A 21,240-nucleotide genomic window follows, 5' to 3' on the forward strand; every position below is an offset into this window, starting at 1 on the left:
TTAAAGAGTTTTACACCTTATTAGGCAATGACTACAGCCCATGGCCAGCAGGAAGCAGTTACAGAAAAGAGATCGTCTCCCTTCAGCACCCCTTTTAAATTAAAGGTGTAAACTCTTTAAGAGTAAAATAAAAGTAATAGATGGATCTGGAACCTGACTGGAAATCCACGTGAGTGCCAGTGGCAGCAGAATAACTGCGGGAGGCCCCTGCCCAAGATTCTGCTGTCCAGAATGAAAAGTTCTAAACTTCTAAAAATGGTCCTGGATGCTGTACTAAAGACTGATAAATAATCAGTCAAGACAACAAACAGCCATCCACCTCATAGCTCCAACAATAATTATGCCAAAGCTTAGCAAGTAAACTTTGACAAAGGGGGGGAATGATGTGGGCTATGGGTGGAAGGCTCTTTGTCTCTTCAGAGATAACTAAGTTGTTTGACTTGTGGGTGTGGAACAGTAAGAGGCTGCAGTCCTGCCCTTAGGGACCAGCAGCGGCTCCAGTCCCAGGAAATGTTTAACAATGCAAGGGCTATAAACTTTAAGTATTTAGGGGAAATGCAAAAACCAAATATGCGAAAGGCTTATCTAGAATGTCTGGAGTCCATGCTAAAAGCTTACCTAAGATGTGGAAGATATATGCTAATTGAAGCCTATTGAGAACTGAAACAAAGGGACCATTTGGCCTTTCCTCTCTGTATAAAAGACGTTTGAAAATCTTGTTCCGGGTTCGGGATTCAAACTGAAAGCTCCCGAGTCCGGCCGGCCATCAATAAACCATTTTTCCTTCTCAAAATCATTCCTGAGTCCTGGCCTCTCTATACTCAAATAATTGAACTTCTCTTAAATTCCACAACAACTAAGGCCATGTGGAGAAGCTGGGAGCAGCTTCTTATCATCCAAGCCATATGGAAATTGATGTCTTGCAAATAAATTATGCAGCAGGAAAGAACTGCAGTGGCAAGGGGGCAATTGAAAAGAAGTGGCAGAGGCTGATCATAGAAGCTGAGGTTAGCTCTTATCATCCATACCTGTGAAGGTGCAGGTGTTGCTAGTTGTGGTTATACCCAGGGAAGTGTTAACTCAGGTGGTTGCTCGAAATGACTAAGTCAGGACAAGGTGAAGATGTGTCAAAATAATTTATTTCATTACACCAAAATTCCCTTGTTTAATTGACACCCTTGTGCTTTTATCTATATTTACAATTTTGTTTTTATGCTTTTGTTATCTTCCTCAAAAGCCTATTTTCCATACTTTCTCTAGACATCAAGATAAAACCCTTAGTTTAAATAACACTATTAGGAGCAGATGTGGCTCAAGTGGTTGAGTGTCCACTTCTCACATTGGAGATCCTGGATTCAGTTGCCTCATGCCTCCTAAAAAATTAAGAAAAACAAACAAGAAAAACAAAAGAAAAAATCAATTCAGTGAAGCCTATGTGGCTCAATGTTTGAGCTCCAGCTTCCCACATATGAGGTCTCTGGTTCAAACCCTGGCCTTGGTACCTCAAACAGACAACAAAAACAACAACAAAAATCCCAAGGAGACTGCACTTCATCAGTCCAACAGTGGTTTATATGGACTAATATCCAGGTAACCCTTCCCAGGAGAACAAAAGGCAAGTCAGCAAAGCCAGCATCAGGTGACCAAGGGTATTGGCTCTTCTAGGTTTGAATTTCCTAGTCTGAAAAGGCAGACTGTGTTCAGCACTCATTTTGTTTTGCTTTAAAAAAAAAACTTTCTCCTGAGAAAGGAACAAAAAATCATACTTTCATTTTTTAAAAGCATCACTACATAAAATTATGGGTTTACAAAGTAATAAAATTTGACATCCAAATAAAATAGTTTTTCTCCCAGGAATTTCTCAAACTCTTCTTGCATCATATATGATGCTAACAAATATAAAGCAGGTAATCTAAATTTCAGTTTTGTGACAAAATGCATGTTTTTCCAAAGCTGCACAGAAAGCTCACCTAAACACTTGGGCCCTGAGAGAGTGGCCTTTAGGGAGCAAGCTGGGCACCCAGCAGCCTCTGGGGCTGAGGTCCAGAAGCAGAACCCCCTGTGAGTGGGGACTGGACCATAAAGGCAGCAGAGAGGCCACAGGAGCCCAGAGACTTGGTGGGAAATCTCAGTCTCCATTCAGCCATGCTCCATTTGGTGTTCTCTGCACAAACCAAAGGCACCTGGATCCACTGTGTAAGGAGAGTGATAAAAGCACCTGGGGAAGTGGCTGCCTCCAGGGAGAAGACCAGGCTGGGGGAGCTCTCATTTACCCCCATGGAGCAGGGAAGAGCCTGAGGGCCATAAAGGACCACCTGCTCACAAGGCCTCTATTCTCTAAGCACCAAGCTCAAGCCCTTGCGAACCACATCCCTCCGGTATAAACCAATGGTCTCTTTCTGACTGCACTCACCACTAGGGAGGCATTACTACTGCCCATGTGCAGAGAATGGTTTGTCAGGTCAAATCCTCCAAAACTGCAGGTTCTCTGTGTGAAGGAGAGGCAGACAGGAGAGGAGTTACCCCTGAAGTAGCTGGCAGAGCAGCACACCAACCCCAGACCCCACTTGCGGGGTGTCACTGAGCCACAGATGTGTGGGCAGGTGGAAGTGATGGGGGAGAGGGTGCAGGACTCAGGTTCCCAGGAACTTCTTGCCTAAACAGAGGTCCACAGTGCCCCTGACATACAAACACCATAATCACCACAAAGCTCTCTGCATATTCTGTGCCCTAAGATTCCCAGTCTTAGCTGGTGTTTCTGCGTGATGGAAATGGACTCAGAGGGGATCTCTTTTCACAAGACTTGCATGCTACTTTATTGGAATTGTAGTTGGTGCTGGGTTTAAGATATATGTAGGGGATTTGAATCTCTGGACTGATAATATGACACCCAGGCCCAGAGCCTCAACAGACTTCAGCTCCTACACTTTGACTTATTGGACTTACTCCACTCAGCTAACATGGAGTTGAAGAAGGTCAACCACCACAACATGGAGCCTAGAGTGTCTACAACTAGAAGCGGGAAGAGTGCATCCAGTACCCATGTGGAATCTAAGCCCTCACTTGACATAGGTGTGCAATGGACACAACCAATCCAATGTCCACAGAGAAAATGTGGAATGGGTGTGGGAACGGTAGCCATGGGGGCTGCTGGGTGTGGGGAACGGGAGGAAGAGATGAGATGTGGAGGCGTTTTCGGGATGTGGAGTTGTCCTGGATAGTGCTTCACGGACAATTACGGGACACTGTAGATCCCCCCAGGGCCCACTGGATGGAACGTGAGAGAGTCTGGGCTATGATGTGGACCATTGACTATGGGGTGCAGTGATGCTCAGAGATGAACTTACCAGGTGCAATGGATGTATCACGATGATGGGAGAGAGTGTTGCTGTGGGGGGAGTGGGGGGCGGGGGCGGTGGGGTTGAATGGGACCTCATATATATTTTTTAATGTAATTAAAAATAATAATAATAAATAAATATTAAAAAAAAAAAAAAAAGATTCCCAGTCTTGTCATGACCCAGCCTCCCATTCAACCTCCCTTATGTCAGTGACAAACAAAATAAGGGCTATTTATACAGGGTCATGCAGTTTTAGAAGAGAAGACAGAAGCCCAGTGGCTGCAGAGAGCCTTCTAATGGACTTCTGTGTAGTTTAAATCACTCAGAAAGGAACAAGGCTATGTTTATTGCAGGCTGACAGGCAGGCTCATGCACTGGTGTCTCCTAACCACAGCCACAACTTTACCAACCTACTTAAATATGACCCTTTTTCTAAACGTGTAAAGGGAAGAGACCACATTTCCCCAGAAAGAAAAAGTTGGATGAACAACTGTCTTCAACCACACTCTTTAATTTCATCAGGAAAATTATTGAAGTTTTATAAGGAAGAAGAACTTCAGTGTACTTTTAGCTTGTTTCAAACTTCATGGAATGCCTTTATATTAGGTAATATAAGGCAGTAATTTTATATTTCCAGAACTTAATTTGAATACACTGTTGACTAAAAAACTAAACAAACAATACCTAAACTTCTAAGAAAATAAGTGAAAGCAAAAACACCCTATTTTTGGCACAGCTGATTATCTTTTTAAGTAGCCGTAATAAGATGTGAACAGCAGATACATGTTTCTCAAAGGACTATAGTTAATACTATGTATACTAGAACAGCACAATGAATACTAGAAATGCTGCTTATTTAAAATAGGCATGCTTGCTCTAAATACTTTAATTAGCTGACTGAGAAACACCCAGGAAGGGAAATTCCAGACACTGGGCTCCCAGATGTGGACTCAAATCCTGTGTCTGTCCTATGCAGTGTGATGAGTGAAGTGCTTAGACTCAGCTCTGGTTCACCAGCAGCAACACTTATGGACTGAAGACTGGATGGCAGGTGCTCAGTGAGGGCCACTGCACTCAGGACAGCCACCAGTGCCTCCTGACCACTGTGACCCTGAAGTTGAGGCTCAGTCAATGCCACAACCATGCAAATGAAGAGCTGGTATTCATTCTGTGAATTTCTACTCTAAAAGCAAAGCACACTGGGGAGGAATGGAAGGGCTGGATGTGGTAGTTTTGTCGAAAGAGGAGCAGGCAGCAGCCTTTCAAGGTGGCAGGTGATGAGGACACCACAGAACCTTCTCCCTCAGCAAACAGCTGCTGCTGCTCTGAATAATGTAGGGTGGATGCGATCTCCAATGGGACATTCCTAATTCATAGCAATTTAATGGGATATCTGACTTCCTTTATAGTCAACTTGGCTGGACCTCGATCTACTCTGTAAAAAGAGAAAGACCCACATGCAAAAACGTTCACCAAACCACCTAACAAAGCACATGGTGTTGCACCCACCCTTCAAGGCTGATTTTTAATATTAGCTTTCCCTTCCCACCTTATAAGGCTGAGTAAAGGTTCCCATGTTTACAAAGGCAATGATTTTATTTCAGTTCCTTTCCCCTGACTCGGGCTTCATGACAGTGTGAGGTCCAGATGCCACACTTGGTAGCATCTGCACATCCTTCTTTAACCAGCAGCAGCTTCACAAGACTGGAGCCCAGCTTGTTATTTCTAATGCACATGAAATAGCTGATAAAGAATTTATGAGGAAACTATGACTGCAATAAGTTAAGCACATATTTAAGTTTCTAAATTCCTGCTGTATGCATTTATTCTTAAAATTGAAAGCTTAAAGCTAAGAATGGACTGGTTTTCTTAAATACCAACTAAGACCACATCCTAAGATAAGATAAGCTATCTGGAAAAATTTTTCTTTCAATCAGTGGGGGATTGACAAGGAGTATAACAATAAACAGTCCTCAAACTAATCTCCAACTTTTTCTGTAATACCACATAGTTCTTGAAACAGCACTACTTAAATGGAGAAAATAGGTTGTAAACATTAAAAGAAAAATAACCCAATCTTTGATTTTGTGATATAAATGAAGCTATGTATTCCTTGCATCTTCTGTACAATTATAGAAATGTTCATACATACTTGTGGAGAAGGCAGCTAGTAAGTGGAATATGCCATGCAGTTGTCATGCATGTCTCTTCCCCCAAACAAAAATTTAATGACCAAATAAAATAAAGACAAGTGACACATCCAGTGTGTATGAGGCATTATCATTTCCCTGAGGTTTCATTAAGCAAATATGGCATTTTTAGAAGACAAAAAGATCAAGGTTGAAGAATAAAGGACAACTTTCAGTAAAATGAAGGAAATATATGAAAAGGAGAATGCAAAAGAACTTTAAAAATAAATAGAGCAAAGAAAACAATCCTAACCCCCTGAAAAACAACAAGAAAAATGTCTTATTTCTCAGTAAAACGTTGTTTTACATTACTTTCTCTGGATAATTAGAAAATTAAATGTTGTTTTCCTTATTGTACAGTAAAGAAATGTGCACAAATATAATTGAACACTGAACACATTTCAGCAAGTGCTAAACTGCCCAGTGCTGCCCTAAGTTCATAGTACCTTAAAAATATTTAAACTTGGGCTGAGATTACATACATTGCTATCATTATGGGGCAAAATAAATATTTTCTTTTAAAAAATGGTACTTGAAAACAACCTTGTCTGATGTCTACATGATGCCTGTGGAATCAGTCCCCGACCCCCATGTTAGCACAAATCTGAAAAAAAAGAACTTTCAGAGGGAAGTTCTTGATGAAGTTACATTGTTATAAATGATGACATATGCAGTCTATGATTTAGGTATCATATTGATAATGTATCATCTTCTGTTGTGAACCTACATATATCGTGAATACCATGAGGGTCATATGAACAACTGAATGTACTCAATTTGGAAAAATTGTCCATGTCACATAATTTAAACCCACAAGGTTGGTCAGCCAATTAGGGAAGTGGGCTGTTTTATCATGGACATGAGTTGGGAAGACACTGGTGTGCTGAGCCTGTACCGAGTCTGGCCATGGTATATTATACAGAATAGATGTGAGACTGACTGAGCAAGAAAGAGAACTGTCATTTCAGCACAAAAACAAAACCCAAACAAAAAATACCATGCTAGAAAGGAAGAGAAAACTTTTGCTACATAGTAATAGTATTAAAAGAGCCACAAGATTCCTTTTTAGAATCTTTTAGAATGGAGAAGGGTGTTTCACATTGGTGCTGACCAGACAAGGACCTGGTGACATATAAGTAGCACAGCCTTGGGCTGGGGAGGATGGCAGGATGGAGGGCCACTGTCATCCTGAAGAGCTGGATGGGAGCCCAGGGCTTCTCCAGGCTCTGGGCATTCATACAGACCATGTGCCAGCTTCAAGGGGACAGACACATCCTCTTACCAGTCTAGCCACACAGTAGTAAAACTGAGAAGCATTTTATTATCTGTAAGCAACTGCTTCATTTCTGGCTACATACAGGAGAATAGACAAGATGTGTGTGTACATTTCCAAATGCTGCTTCTTTTGTTTAAAAAGATAAGAGCATCTAAGAGCTTAAGTAAAACAGAAGAGCTCTAATCTTCTTCCCTTTTAGTTAGCAGAGACAACAAGCATGTCTCTCAAGGCATCAAAGCAGAATGCTCTGATCCATATGGGTTCTCAGGAGGTTGGGGGGGCCTCCATACTTAGCTTCCCAGCCCCAGTGGCCTCCCACTATCAAGAGGACAGATGGGAAGAGGGGGGAGCATGGCTATTAGCAACCTTTGTTCCTTTTGTTTGGGGCTTGTGTTACCCTGTGTGACTGGAAGGGGGATGGAGCAAGAAGCTGAGCCTTTTTCTGGTCAGAGCCTCTGACTCAGGTTCTGATGCTTTTGCCTCAAGGGATCTCCTATTCCCAACCTAATGTGTTGGAATACAATAGTGGTGTGAAATTGACACGCAGGCTTCCATGTGCCCCATGAACAGAACTGGGGAGCCTCAAAAGATCCCACTGTAGGCATGAAAAACCCTGCATGGCAAATGTGCAATATCAACAATTATCTATCTACTGATATGCTATGAGCACCTCACAGATTCCTGTTTCAGAACCAGAGACCCTGGTTAGAATAAAACAATCATTACTGAAGTTGCTAAAGTCTGTTGGTGCACAAAAACACACACAATGAAAGACATTATATTTTATCTTGGCCACTATATTATGACCAAGTGGTGAGAAACAATAATATATTATATATTGTTTAAATTATCTTCTAGGGGAGTTGTTTGTAGTGCAAAGCTCCTCTGTGAAAGAACACAGGAAAATGTCTACAGAAAGTTGGTAGTAGTCAACCAGCAGGAACCATCAGATTCAGGTGCATCTCTAAGTGAAAACAGGCGTCACCTTCAAGATGGCAACCATCAGGAAGCAGACTTGGTCCAGTGGATAGGGTGTCCGTCTACCACATGGGAGGTCTGCGGTTCAAACCCTGGGCCTCCTTGACCCATGTGGAGCTGGCCCGTGTGCAGCACTGATGCACACAAGGAGTGCTGCCTCACGCAGGGGTGCCCCTGCATAGGGGAGCCCCATCACAAGGAGAGCACCCCATAAGGAGAGCCGACCAGTGTGAAAGTTCAGCCTGCCCAGTAATGGTGCCACATGCACGGAGAGCTGACACAACAAGATGATGCAACAAAAAAGAGACACAGATTCCCATGCCGCTGAAAACAACAGATGCAGACAAAGAACACACAGCAAATGGACACAGAGAACAGACAACTGGGGCAGGGGAGGGGGAAGGGGAGAGAAATAAATAAAATAAATCTTAAAAAAAAAGATGGCAGCCATCAAAGGGACCCTGTGCAAGAGGTGTAGGAGGAGAAACCTTCATCCTCAAATTTGATTTTTAGACCTTCATCTAAAAGGAGAGTAATTAGTGAGACAGAAAATTCAGAAGACTTAGCTGGTGGACAACAGAGAAAGCACCACAAATCTGCTAGCATTTACCTTTCCTCTGATGAAAGTCTTGCTCTATAATAAGGAAGATATGGTGTAAAAGATTCTGTAGGAGTAAATCAATGGAGACTATCAAATCTGGATGTTGATACTGGTTTAAGTGAACATTCTGGTGATTGGTTGAATCAGGATTCAGTTTCAGATCAATTCAGTGTATAATTTGAAGTTGAATCTCTTGATTCAGAAGATTAGTGAATAAGGACAAGAACTCTCATATGAAGATGATCAGGTTTATCAAGTTACTGTATATCAAGCAGGGGAGAGTGATACAGACTCATCTGAAGAAGATCCTGAAATTTCCTTAGCTCTCTGTGGGAAATGTACTTCATGCAATGAAATGTATCCTCCCCTTGTGGAAATGCATTACAACAGATGTGAGAATTGGCTTCCTGAAGATAAAGGAAATGATAAAGGGAAAATACCTGGGAAAGCCATACTAGAAAACTCAACACATGTAGAAGAGGACTTTAATGTTCCTGATTTCAGAAAAGTGACATAGAGGAAAAGAATAAAATCACACAAGCCTCCCAATCCCAAGAAAATGAGGGCTATTCTCAGCCATCAATTTCTAGTAGCAACATTTATACCAGTAAGAAGATGTCAGCCATCTGCCCATTGGGATTTAAGCCCCCTCTCAAGTAGAAGCAGTGGGATCACCATCCTGAAATTCTCAAGACTGGGGAGTGAACAATGGACTAAAGTAGACTTAGTATTATTCTATTATAGATTTAATATTATTCTAGCAATGGAAGAACTTTTATCATTGATGTAAAGGTAGTGGCCACCAGAGGTTCTGAGGTGAGGGAGAAGGAAGAATAGATATAATATGGGGACATTTGGGGCATTGGAATTGTCCTGCATGACACTGCAATGACAGGTATAGGCCATTACATTTGGTCATAACCTATAAAATTGGGTAAGGCAGAGTGTAAGCTATAATAGAAACTATAGTACATTGTTAATAACAATGCTTCAATATGTGTTTATCAATTGTAGCAAATTTACCACACTAATGAAAGATGTTAATGTGAAAAGTGTGGGAGGGTTAGGGTGAGGAGTTGGGGAATATGGGAATCCCCTATATTTTTTATTAAACGCTTATATAATCTAAAGCTTCTTTAAAAATTAAAAAAAAAAATTAAAGCTGTCTGAGAGTTTGAGAGGAACGAAACACAAGATAAAGAAAAATGCATGGAATCTAGTTTCCATCTTTGTGCCATTGAACCTTGTGACCTAAAATTGACTGTATCATCCATGACAAAAAAGGACATCTTATGGCTTGTTTTACATGTTCAAAAAAGCTAAAAAAAACCCCACAAAAAACAAAATAAGGCCTGCCCAATATGTAGGCAGCTAGTTCAAATGATTATGCTAACTTATTTCTCCTAATTGACTTGTTTGTAAGAGTAGAATTATATATTTCTAACTATGTAACTCTAAAAACTCAGATAGTTATTTTAGCAACATTAAATTTATTTTTATGTTTTTATACATATTGAAGTGTAAAAGTATCTCAGTCCATGTAGAATTCTTCTCCTTAATGTAATTTACCTACTTGGGGAGGGGATATGGTTTAGTGAATATTCATTTCATTTTAGGAAAATTTCACTTCTCTTTATAGTTCATATTTGGGTTTTAATGTAATTTGAATTGGCTATATAGCTGGTTATTTTGGCAACATTAAATTTATTTTTATGTTTTCATACATATTGAAGCTTAAAAGTATCTCAGTTCATGTAGAATTCTTCTCCTTAATATAATTTACCTACTAGGGGAGGGGATGGGTTTAGTGAATATTCACTTAATTTTAAGAAAATTTCACTTCTGTTTATAGTTCATGTTTGGGTTTTAATGTAATTTGAATTGGTTATATAGTTGGTTTTTTAACTCTATCCTTCATATTTTAATTCATTTCTACCTTCACTTAAATAAAAATAACTGATTTTTCAAAATATAAGTAGGGTATTCACATATACATTATTTAGTACATTTCTTTTAAGGAGATAAATTTTGTGAGAGAGATTTATTATTTAAATTTTAGATACTCTTAAATCTTCTCATCCTTACTCTGCTCTTTCGGAGTCTCTTAAAATATTCTTTACAGGGAAGCAGACTTGGCCCAGTGGCTAGGGTGTCTGTCTACCACATGGAAGGTCCACAGTTCAAACCCCGGACCTCCTTGACCTGTGTGGAGCTGGCCCACGTGCAGTGCTGATGTGCACAAGGAGTGCCGTGCCACACAGGAGTGTCCCCTGTGTAGGGGAGCCCCATGTGCAAGGAGTGTGCCCCATAAGGAGAGCTGCCCAGCATGAAAGACGTGCAGCCTGCCCAGGGATGGCACCACACACATGGAGAGCTGATGCAGCAAGATGATGCAACAAAAAGAGACACAGATTCCCAAGCCGCTGACAACAGAAGCAGACAAAAACAAGAACACAGCAAATGGACACAGAGAACAAATGACTGGGGGCGGGGGGCAGGAAGGGCAGAGAAAAAAATCTTTAAAAGATATTTTTTACAGATAAATAGAAATTGGTAGTTATATTCTCTGCCACTGAAGTAAAAAATGTACCACTTGTTCTCCAGGTATAGGTGGTGATGATATTGTCCATTGAGAGTCTTTCAGAAGAGCCAATACAACTTTTTTAAAGCTCTGCAGTAAAATGCGGAGTTGTCCTGGGAGGTCCAATGTGACATACATTTTCAGGATTTGGTGGGAATTGTTTGTTTCTCTCAAGTGAAAAACAGTTTAATTCACTTTGAAGTGTCTTCTTAGACAGGATTACACAGTCTCTATTAATTGCCTAGACATCAGAACTTTACTTAAGACCAGTTTCAGAAACAAGTGAATTCAGAAGGATTAATTCATAAATTAGTTAAAAGGAAGAACTGTTCATTTTTTTAAAAATAGCTGGAAAGGTCAACATTTCTCTAAATTATCCAGAAAATATACCATCACTTCCTTCAAGAATTAATTACAGGGTCATGGGATTCTAATATTGCTGTCAAACTGCACAGATTAACTTATTGATTTATATATATGTATGAGTCCTTCAGCAAAATAGTATGAATAAACAAACCTTTAGATAAGTGGAGTTGAGTTTTAATTTAAAGTTCCAGTGTTTTGCTTCTGGTTATGACAAGTTGAGGGCAATAAAATAAACTGAACTATGAGTTTAGAACAGAACTGAGGGCCAATTTTAAACAGCAACATAGTGTGGGGGAAGCTGCCTCTGGCACAGGTGTTGTATTGGCCATCTTGTTGCTAAGCGCTATTTTTAGATACTAACCCGGTTAAGTTTCCATTTCCCCACCCTCGCTGAAGCAATTAAGTTTCTATTCTTACACCACTCGCCCCAGGCTCCAATTGGGCACTCCCTAAAGAGCAGGAAAGTCTTTCCGCTGACGTTGCCAAATAACCATCTGCACATGCGTGTGGCATGAGAATCAAAATCTAGTTAATCAATCATTTACTGACACATGTGTTGTCATCAGTATGTACCACCTCATTCATCCCTGGCTATAAATACCCCTGATTGACCCTCAATAAATAAGACTTGATCAGAATCCTGTCTTGTCTCCATTCTTTGTGTCTCTTGTCCCTTTTCATTCCCAATCCCTCCCTCAGGTCTTGGTTCTACTGATCCGCGGGTCGGGTCAATAGTGTGTCTGTTATTAGCAGTAGATTGTTATAGATAGACTTCATAAAAACAATAAACACATCCACATATGACTTACCCATGTATACGTATGTAAATATAAAACAAATGGCTGAAGGTATTGGTAATTAAGCCAAAGCTATTCTCAAATACAGTAAAGCTTAATTAATTTTTAATTTGATACCTCCAGCTAGAGCTAAACAGAATACATCCTTTCTTAGAAGAGTTAGTATAAATGAGATAATTAAATATACATTCAGAGTATATCTTTGCAGTGATTATGCTGCTTACAATGCAAAACTGAGCAAATGGAATCTCATTCTAAATGCCTATGGATTATTAATGTGGTCTTGATTACCTAAATTTTAAAGCATGGTGTAAAATATTATTGATTGATTTACAAAGAAACAACTTATTAAGTGATTTTAAAAATTTAAAAAGCAATGCTATTGTTGTAGAGAAATCAGGTGTGTGAGGTATCGAAGACCAGGACACGAGAGTACCGAGAAGGAAGTTGGTTTATTTCAACCGGCTGGGCTCAGTGGACTCTTGTCCTAATAAAAACCGAGGCCCGAATAGCTTTTTTCAGACCCTTTTATACAGAGGATATAGGATTAGGGAGACTAACAGTGATGGCAAACAGACCTCTGGTTAGGTTCTTCAGTGTTTGATCTTAGTATCAGATAGGTTATTTCCTCCAGGCGAGTTACATATTCTCCACATCCAAGGCAGCTTGGATTAGCATATCTTCCATATCTCATCTGGAGGCAACCCTAAATACACATTTAGTCTCACATCGTATCTGATCATTCAGAGACTGTAGGGCCTATATTACTTATTTGGCTATTTTGGGGACCAGGTACACTGGGAAACAATTTTGAATTTATGCACAGGCTATATCACTATTAATCACTGCTACTTCTCTAAGGTTAGATCTAGCTCAACTCCAGTTATTTATAGGGTTTCTAGCATTATAAATTTAACTGATTGCTGGGTTTGCCAAAATCTAGATGATAAAGACAGACCTAGATATTTGCCTGTGCGGCCCGAGCCGCCGCCAACAAAAAGTGCGCGGGAGACCGGCGGGCGCACGAACGGGTGCAGGCGCCACGGGCGCAGCGCCCCCTCGCCGCCTCACTGCCGCCACAGCCACCACCACGGGCCCGGCCCCGCACACCCTGCGCCCCGCCACCCGCGGGGATGCCTTACAAACTGAACTTGAATGCACACATGCCCGCCGCCTCCCTCAACGCGGCTGGAAGTGTCCACTCTCCTTCTACCAACATGGCGACATCCTCGCAGTACCACCAGCTGCTGAGTGACTATGGCGGCCATCCCTTGGCTACACCCAGGGAACTGGGAAGAGCCAGGTGCCCCAAAGCAAATATGCTGAGCTGCTGGCCATCATCAAAGAGCTGGGGAAAGAGATCAGACCCACCTACGCAGGGAGCAAGAGCACCATGAAGAGATTGAAACGAGGCATCATTCATGCTAGAGGACTGGTTCGGGAGTGCTTGGCCAAAACAGAACAGAATGCCAGATCCTAGCCACCTCGTTAGCTTTGAAGGCTTTCCATCTTTACAAGATGAGAAGTTACAGTTCATCTACCTGTTCAGATGTTAACTCTTTTGTTTTCAAAATGTTAACAGTTTGTTTTCATGGTTCATTAGGCTCTGAACCTACCGACTAAGATTGAGAAAAAATTTTGCAGTTGATTAGGATTTGTGTTTTAAGTAGTTAGGAAGTACCCGGGTATTTTTTTAAGCATTGATTAAAAAAATAATACATGGAAAAGTTACCTATCTTACATCAAACTATAGTTTGCCTCCAAGATACCAGTATCTCACTTTAATCTTCTCTTGAATATATTTATGTTACCTAAGTTGTTATTTTCATAAGCTAATACAACTCTAAGAATTCTGTTTTTAGCAAATACTGACAGCATGCTTTTCTTAGTAGCCAGTCCCAGTTTGGCAATACAGTGTAGATTCTGCTTAATATAACTTTTTGCTTAAGCATTTGCATGACTATTAGTGCTTTGAAGTCAAATAAAAAGTGCACAAGTTATAATTACAGAAGAGCAATCTATCATACCGAACAAGGATCCCCCAAAATTTTCATACTGAGACTGTGTAGCTTTCAGTTTTGTGTTTCCTGTAAGTTGATCAAAATGTCTGGGAAAAAATGACTGAAACTATTTGCGTCTTTGTATATATTTATTACTTGATGTAATAAAGCTTATATTCATTAAAAAAAAAAAAAAGATGGGCCTAAAATAGTGTTCCATTCAGGCAAAAGTGATCACTGGCCAAAAAAAGAGGTAAATGTTTAATAAAAAGATTTGGTATCCTGTTAAAAATTAGTCAGCCCTTGTTACAGATTAGTAAGTTAAATGTATTTGGCATTGGGACACTTTATTTGAAGCTTTAACTACATTTTCACAACTTATAATTTGGTGACTATAAACTCTTCTTTATGCAAGAAAACTGTAATAAGACAGGGCCAAAATTGGATATATACAAGACTGGTTGTATATATTGGTTGTATATAACCAATCAATCAGGTTAGATTCAGACAATAGATTTGGGACTCCCATAGTCAAAGACTGAGAGCTTAAAAGTGACTCCAATAATGATACTTTTACTGATGTAACAAAGAAAATCACTAAATTAGATATTCATTCAATGACAAGTATCCCACTTGCATGTGTAATGCCTGCATTATCTCTTTCCCCAATACGATAAACTTATATAACATGATTTAGTCAATATTCAGGTTATATTTAAAATGGAAACTCAACATACTTAATTGGGAGTAATATACATGATTTGTTACATCATTTAAATAGGAATGCTTTCTTCTTTCTCAGACTAATGGACTCTTGTAAAATGGCAATGTGCTGATGCTTATATGACCTCCTTAAAGGGTAAAAAAATACAAATAGAGAGACACTCAAGATGGTTTTCTGGATCTAATCTTAACCTAACTTTAGATCATATTGGATTGCTTATTTTCCATGTGGGAAAATATATAAAACTTTTCTCCATGTTTGATCAGGAAGATGTGTACTAGGTTATCTTGTTCCATGTATACCAAAGATATTTACACTAGCAAGGGAATTTCCAGGAAGATGGCAGAGCAGGGAGTTCAGGACTCACTTCTCTTCCAAAAGAGCTAGTGAAGAGTCAGAAACTGTCTGTAACAGCTGTTCTGGAGCTCAGGAAGCCAAAGGAGCGTTATACAGCATCCAGAGAATGGTGTAAAGAAAAGGCTGAGAAATTGTGCTAAAAACTGTGTGTACAACATTATGATTACAATAAAAGCCATTGATTATACACTTTGGATAGATCATAGTGTATGTGAACACATCTCAAAAAAACAACTTAATGAACTAATAAATAATTTTGCAAGAGTAGCCAGAAATAGCAACTATGTACAGCAGGGGAATCATAGAGAGGTTGAGAGGTGAGGAATTTTCCTGTTTGTTTTTTATTATTACTGAAATAATAGAAATACTCCAATAATGATTGAAGTGAAGAATGCACAACTATGTGATCATACCAAATTCCACTGTTTTTTTACTTTGTGTGAATTGTAAGCTTTATTAATATGTATAAATAAAATTGATTTGTTAAAAAAAGAACACTACACAGTCTAATTACAATTTTTATCAAGTTTAAAAAATACTGAGTAGCTCACTCTATACTTACAGCGGGCACCCATCCCCCATTCATGATATGGGCTATCTTAGGATCTAGTCCCTGGCTGGCTGTTGTGGGTGTAGAGGAACATGGAAGTCTACCCCGACAATGGTGGGATTGAGCATATCTTTTGATCAGCGTTTTGATTACTGAGTTCCAGTTCTGAACCGCTGTTTTAGCTAACCCAGACAAGGACAGCCACTGCCATTGACTCAACCCCACTGCTGACATGGAGGAAGGCAGTTAAAGCTTAAAGGCACAATACCCCCTTAGGGTTGCAGGGAACAGTTTTCTAAAGGGTGCCTATTTTTGGCAGGACAGGAATTCAAGCTTCACCGAGTTGTGAAAAAGGCTTCTGGTGTCTTACCTGTACCTTTCTCCAGGGCTCATTGGGGCTGGTCTGAGCCCTTTTTGTGAGTCTCTGGTCCTCATTTGACTGGAAATACTGACTTCAGAAAGTCCTTTCTGAGGTGACCATCCTCCAAGATTTTGCATATCATGTAAAACAGCTAGAGGCAATGAAAGGAGTGTGTGAAAAAAAAAACCAAACAGAACAGATCAATATTGTCAGAGAACTAGGAAAGAATCTTTTTTCTTAGGGTAAAACAATTATACACATAGTACAATCTTAAAAATTATACCAAATATCCAGGGCTAGAATGAGATGAAGAACTGGGAAAATTTGATCAATTAAATACAGCCAATTCTAAGTGTCAGAGAAGAGTTTTACTATAAAGCCAATCAACAAAAAATACTAGGCAAGAGAAAGAAACTGACCTTCATGTTGGGGCACTTTGAAACTTTATGTGGAGCCCAGGAAAGATCACATATTCTTGGAGCTAATTCATTCCTGTGGGCTTGAGAACTTGAATTGGATTCAATTTGGGGTCTTTGATTGGATTGCTTCAGTGAGTCTAGGGTGGGTATCGGTCCTCTTGCTGGAGTCCTTTATAAATGGAGGGCTGAAAGCAGCAGATGTAATATAGCCTGTGCACAAATCCAAACTTATTTCCAAATATGCCTAGAAAGCCAATTGAGAAGTATAAACTCTGTAGGCTTTGGATATTCAGGGAGGATATAAGCTGGAATGTGGGGGGGGGGGGTAGTGCTAAATGCTGACTTGGAATTTGGGGGATATGCATTAATTCAAGCTTACCTGGGGGAAATAACCAATCCAATACTCAGACAAAACACTTGAAGAAACTAACAAAAATATTTTTGCATACATACAAGCACAATTTTTCTTCCCACTCTTATTTCCTCTGTACAAAAGGGACCCAAAAAATTCTATTTGGGGCTCAGTTTTTATTATGACAGGAGTCCACCAATTCTGGCTGGTCTAAATAAATCAACTTCCAGGTGGTAGACTTGGCCCAGTGGTTAGGGTGTCCACCTACCACATAGGAGGTCTGCAGTTCAAACCCAGGGCCTCCTTGACCATGTGGAGCTGGCCCATGTGCAGTGCTGATGTGCACAAGGAGTGCCGTGCAATGCAGGGGTGTCCCCCACATAGGGGAGCCCCACACAAAGGAGCACACCCTGTAAGAAGAGCCACCCAGCACAAAAGGAAATGCAGCCTGCCCAGGAATGGTGCCACACAGAGATCTGACACAACAAGATGATGCAATAAAAAGAAACACAGATTCCTATGCCACTGACAACAACAGAAGTGGACAAAGAAGATGCAACAAATAGAGAACAGACAACTGGGGTGGGGGGGAGGGGAGAGAAATAAATAAATAAATAAATCTTTAAAAAAAATAATAAGTCAAATTCCTTCTCAGAGTTCTCGTGTCCTGGCCTTCAACACCACATACACCTGACTTCTCTGCTACTACAATTCTGGGGGCTTGTCCAGGATTGCACTGAGAAGATCAGAGGTGGCAACAATTGTTTGCCCCTTTCAGATGTCTCTGAGGAGGCTGGGAGGGCTCAGGTGAAACCCAGCCCTGGGTGCCCCTGGACTCCCCTTTTAGTCCAGAAAGAGGTTGTGGTCTTCACCAGAGACCTCCTGGAAGAACCAGAGCACCAGTGCATTTGAGAGACAATGAGAATGAAGCAAGGAGCACTACACATCAGATGGGTAAGACCCCCAGGGGCATAGTGCAGGAAAAGCCTAATTCTAAAATAAGGAGGGAGACTGATCAGCTCTCTAAAAGGGGAGGCCCCAGTACACCTGAGAATACAGGAGGAAGGTACCTCCTCTCCAGGTTCAAGAAAAGGAAAGGGGGGTGGTTGTGTGCATGTGATTGTGGAAACTGGGTGAGATGCAGAAAGTCACTTCTGTGTGGCAAGTGCAGAGTCCTGATCTGTGGTTCTGTGGTGACCTCATATGATCAAGGGCAGTCTGGGGGGTCCCTGCAAAGGGACCCTCTTCCAAGTCAGGGGCTTATACAGACCTGCTAAGGTTAAGAGGTGCCGAAAGTTTCCGTGAGGGTTGCGACCAGAGATGGACTAAGTTTATGGCTTGAGTGACTGTTGTGTACCATCAGCACAGGGTGGAAACATGGGAAACACACAAAGTAGGACCCTCTTCAGTTGTATGCTGAAAAACTTCCCCCATGCATTCCATGAAGATGTATACAGCATAAGGTTCCAACCAGGAAAGCTTAGGATGCTTTGTGAATTAGAATGACCAACTTTTGGCATGGGCTGGCCCCAGTATGGCATTTTAGATCCCTGGATCATCCATAAAGTCCATGATGCAGTAACTGGAAACCCAGGACACCCAATTCCCCTACATTGATCCTTGGGAAAATGCTGTAAGCCAAAATCCACCTTGGTTAGGGTAGAGTATGAATATGGAAGCTAGAATTTGCCTAATACAGAAACCAAGGAGTGCTGTCCCAGGGACCATACCAAACAATCACCATGCAAAGGGCCCAGAGAAAGTGTACCCTGAGTCCAGTGCCAATATGCCCATTTTAGAAGGGCCATACAAACATGAATTTCTGCCACCGTATGCAATGACTCCTGCCCCAGAAATACTAAGGAATGAAAATGAGCTAGTCTCTCTAAGCAGTGCCCCATTATCATCATCCACACAGGGAAGAGACACCCATACCACCCCCACCACTGATTTTATCACCATCTGAGAGGGCACCTATACCATCCCTGCAGTTGCCTTTATCAAACCAGAGAGCCCTATGCCATCCCTGTAGCAGCTTTTACCATCTCCTCAGTGGTCTTTGATACCTTCTGCAATGGAAAATACAGATCTGCAGCTTTTACAGCCCATTGCCCCTGGCAATGCTGCTGCAGTGCTGCCAATCAGTCAGGGTGGAGATGCTGAGAGGTAGCAACTTAAACCACAGGAACCCCTAGGGGCAGAGGAAGCACAGAAAAAGCCTGCCTACCAGCTACCTTTCCATGAAGGCTGGACCCCAATTTTTTATGATGCACATGGCTAGGTTCGGGGGGGACCTGGACATTCATCTATCAGCCCTTTACCACAACGGACCATTTTAACTGGAAAAGCCATACCTCACCATTCTCAGAGAAGCCTCAAGCCATGATGGACATTTTCCAGTCCATCATACAGACCCACAAACCCACTTGGGTTGATTGTAAACAATTTATAATGACTTTATTAAACTTTGAAGAAAGAATGTGTGTCATGCAGGGAGCTCTAACCTGGCTTAGCACCCACCTGAGGAAAGTTTGGACAGTGACCAATATGCCCACTTGCAGTCCCCAGAGGAGGACCCCCTGTGGGATCCAAAGAGCACAACCTGGCTCAACTGACTAGAAACTTTCCTTAGGGCCTTAGTTGAATGATTCATGGTGGGGAGCCACAAGACAGTAAATATGGCAAAAACTACTCAAATTCTACAGGCTCTGGATGAGAGTCCAGCTCAATTCTATGAGAGGCTGTGCAGCATGTTTTGTGTATGCACACCCTTCAAACCCAGATGCTCCTGAGCGCCAAACAATGGTCAACGCAGCATTCGTTTCCCAATCACAAGCTGACACCCAAAGAAAACTGCAGAAGTTGGATGGGTTTGCTGGAATGAATATCTCTCAGCTCATGGAAGTAGCTACTAAAGTCTATGCCAACCATGATGTAGAAACAAGGAGGGAAGAAAGTCAGAAGATGAAGAAGAAGGCATATCTTCTGACAGTGGCAATCATGGAAAAATCCATTCCTGTGTCAAGGAGAGTAAATTGGGAATCCCCTGCCCCAAGGAGAGGGAAGGGCCTATGCTAGGGCAAAATTAGTGTGTGTACTGCAAAGAAGATGGGCATTGGAAGCAAGAGTGTCCCAGCTGGCCACTCAACCCTGCCACTGCTGTTAAAACATTAACCAGGAAAGCTAGTGGGGCATCACAAACAAAAACCTGGGTCCAAAAAAGTTCAGGAAAAAACCCCTGCAAATCAGATAATTGGGCTGGCAGGAATAGAGGGCTCTGATGGAGATTATTAGGACAGACTGGGTTCCTATTCTCCCGGCCCTGCAGAGCCTATGGTCAGAGTCCAAATTGGGGGCCACACCATACATATGATGGTTGATGCTGGGGCTCAACATTCTGTAATGACCAAGCCAATTGGGCCTCTCTCAAAAAGACAGGCCACTGTCATAGGTGCAACTGGCAAAAGTACCCAATGGCCCTTCCTGCAAGCCAGGACCTGCAACATTGGGAGAAAAGAGGTCACTCACAAATTCCTTTATCTTCAGAGTGCCCAGTCTCCTTCCTGGGTTGCGAACTGCTGTCTAAACTGCAGCTCAAATTACCTTTGATGTCATGGGGCAATCCACACTGACACTGGGGCCACAGGACCCTCTGAGAATAGTGCTAACCCTTCCTCTGCAGGAGGAATGGAGACTGTTTTGCCTCAGTGAAACTGGCCAGTCCATGCCCATGCAGCTCCCTTTTGAAGATGCACCTGAAGTATGGGCAGAGGGTAACCCAATAGGGATGGCACATGACATTCCTCCAATTATTATTGAAATAAAGGCCACAGACAGTCCAATAAGAATAAAGCAATATCCAGTACCACGTGAAGCACAAGCAAATGTCCAGCTACTTATTCAGAGATTACTGAATGAAAGCATATTGAGCCATGCCAGTCTCCATGGAACACTGCACTCTTTCCAGTTAAAAAAGCTGATGGGGATTACCGCCCAGTCCAGGACTTACTAGCAGTTAATTCGGCAGTAATAACCCTTCATTCTGCAGTTTCTAATCCATATACTTTTCTCAGCTTAATACCCTCATTGGCAATCTACTTTTCATGCCTAGATCTTAAGGATGCCTTCTTCTGCATTTGGGTAGTGCCCTGCAGCCAGCCAATTTCCACTTTTAGGTGGGACAATCTGAACCCAGATGAAAAGCAGAAGCTAACATGGATGCAACTGCCTCAGGGGTTTAAAAATGCCCCCACTATTTTTGGACAAGGTCTGGCTAGTGATCTCAAATCCTTTAAACCAGAAAGCCATAACTGTTTTCTCCTCCATTATGTAGATGACCTCATTCTCA

At 41.4% G+C, this 21,240-nt stretch overlaps 1 long non-coding RNA gene and 1 pseudogene across 1 annotated transcript in view; one reads left to right on the forward strand and one right to left on the reverse strand.

The window, feature by feature from the left end:
- LOC131277590 (uncharacterized) overlaps positions 1-21,240 on the reverse strand; it is a 77,172-nt gene that overhangs the window by 9,766 nt on the left and 46,166 nt on the right. The window contains exons 3-4 of the long non-coding RNA XR_009184731.2: positions 16,541-16,725; positions 16,131-16,272 (exon numbers count right to left, since the gene is read on the reverse strand). This is a non-coding gene — a long non-coding RNA (uncharacterized lncRNA). The remainder of the gene's footprint in view (positions 1-16,130; positions 16,273-16,540; positions 16,726-21,240) is intronic.
- On the forward strand, positions 13,263-13,617 carry LOC131277589 (cyclin-dependent kinase 2-associated protein 1 pseudogene; annotated as a pseudogene).

This window comes from Dasypus novemcinctus, unplaced genomic scaffold (genome assembly GCF_030445035.2).
Source record: "Dasypus novemcinctus isolate mDasNov1 unplaced genomic scaffold, mDasNov1.1.hap2 scaffold_167, whole genome shotgun sequence".
Lineage (NCBI taxonomy): Eukaryota > Metazoa > Chordata > Mammalia > Cingulata > Dasypodidae > Dasypus > Dasypus novemcinctus.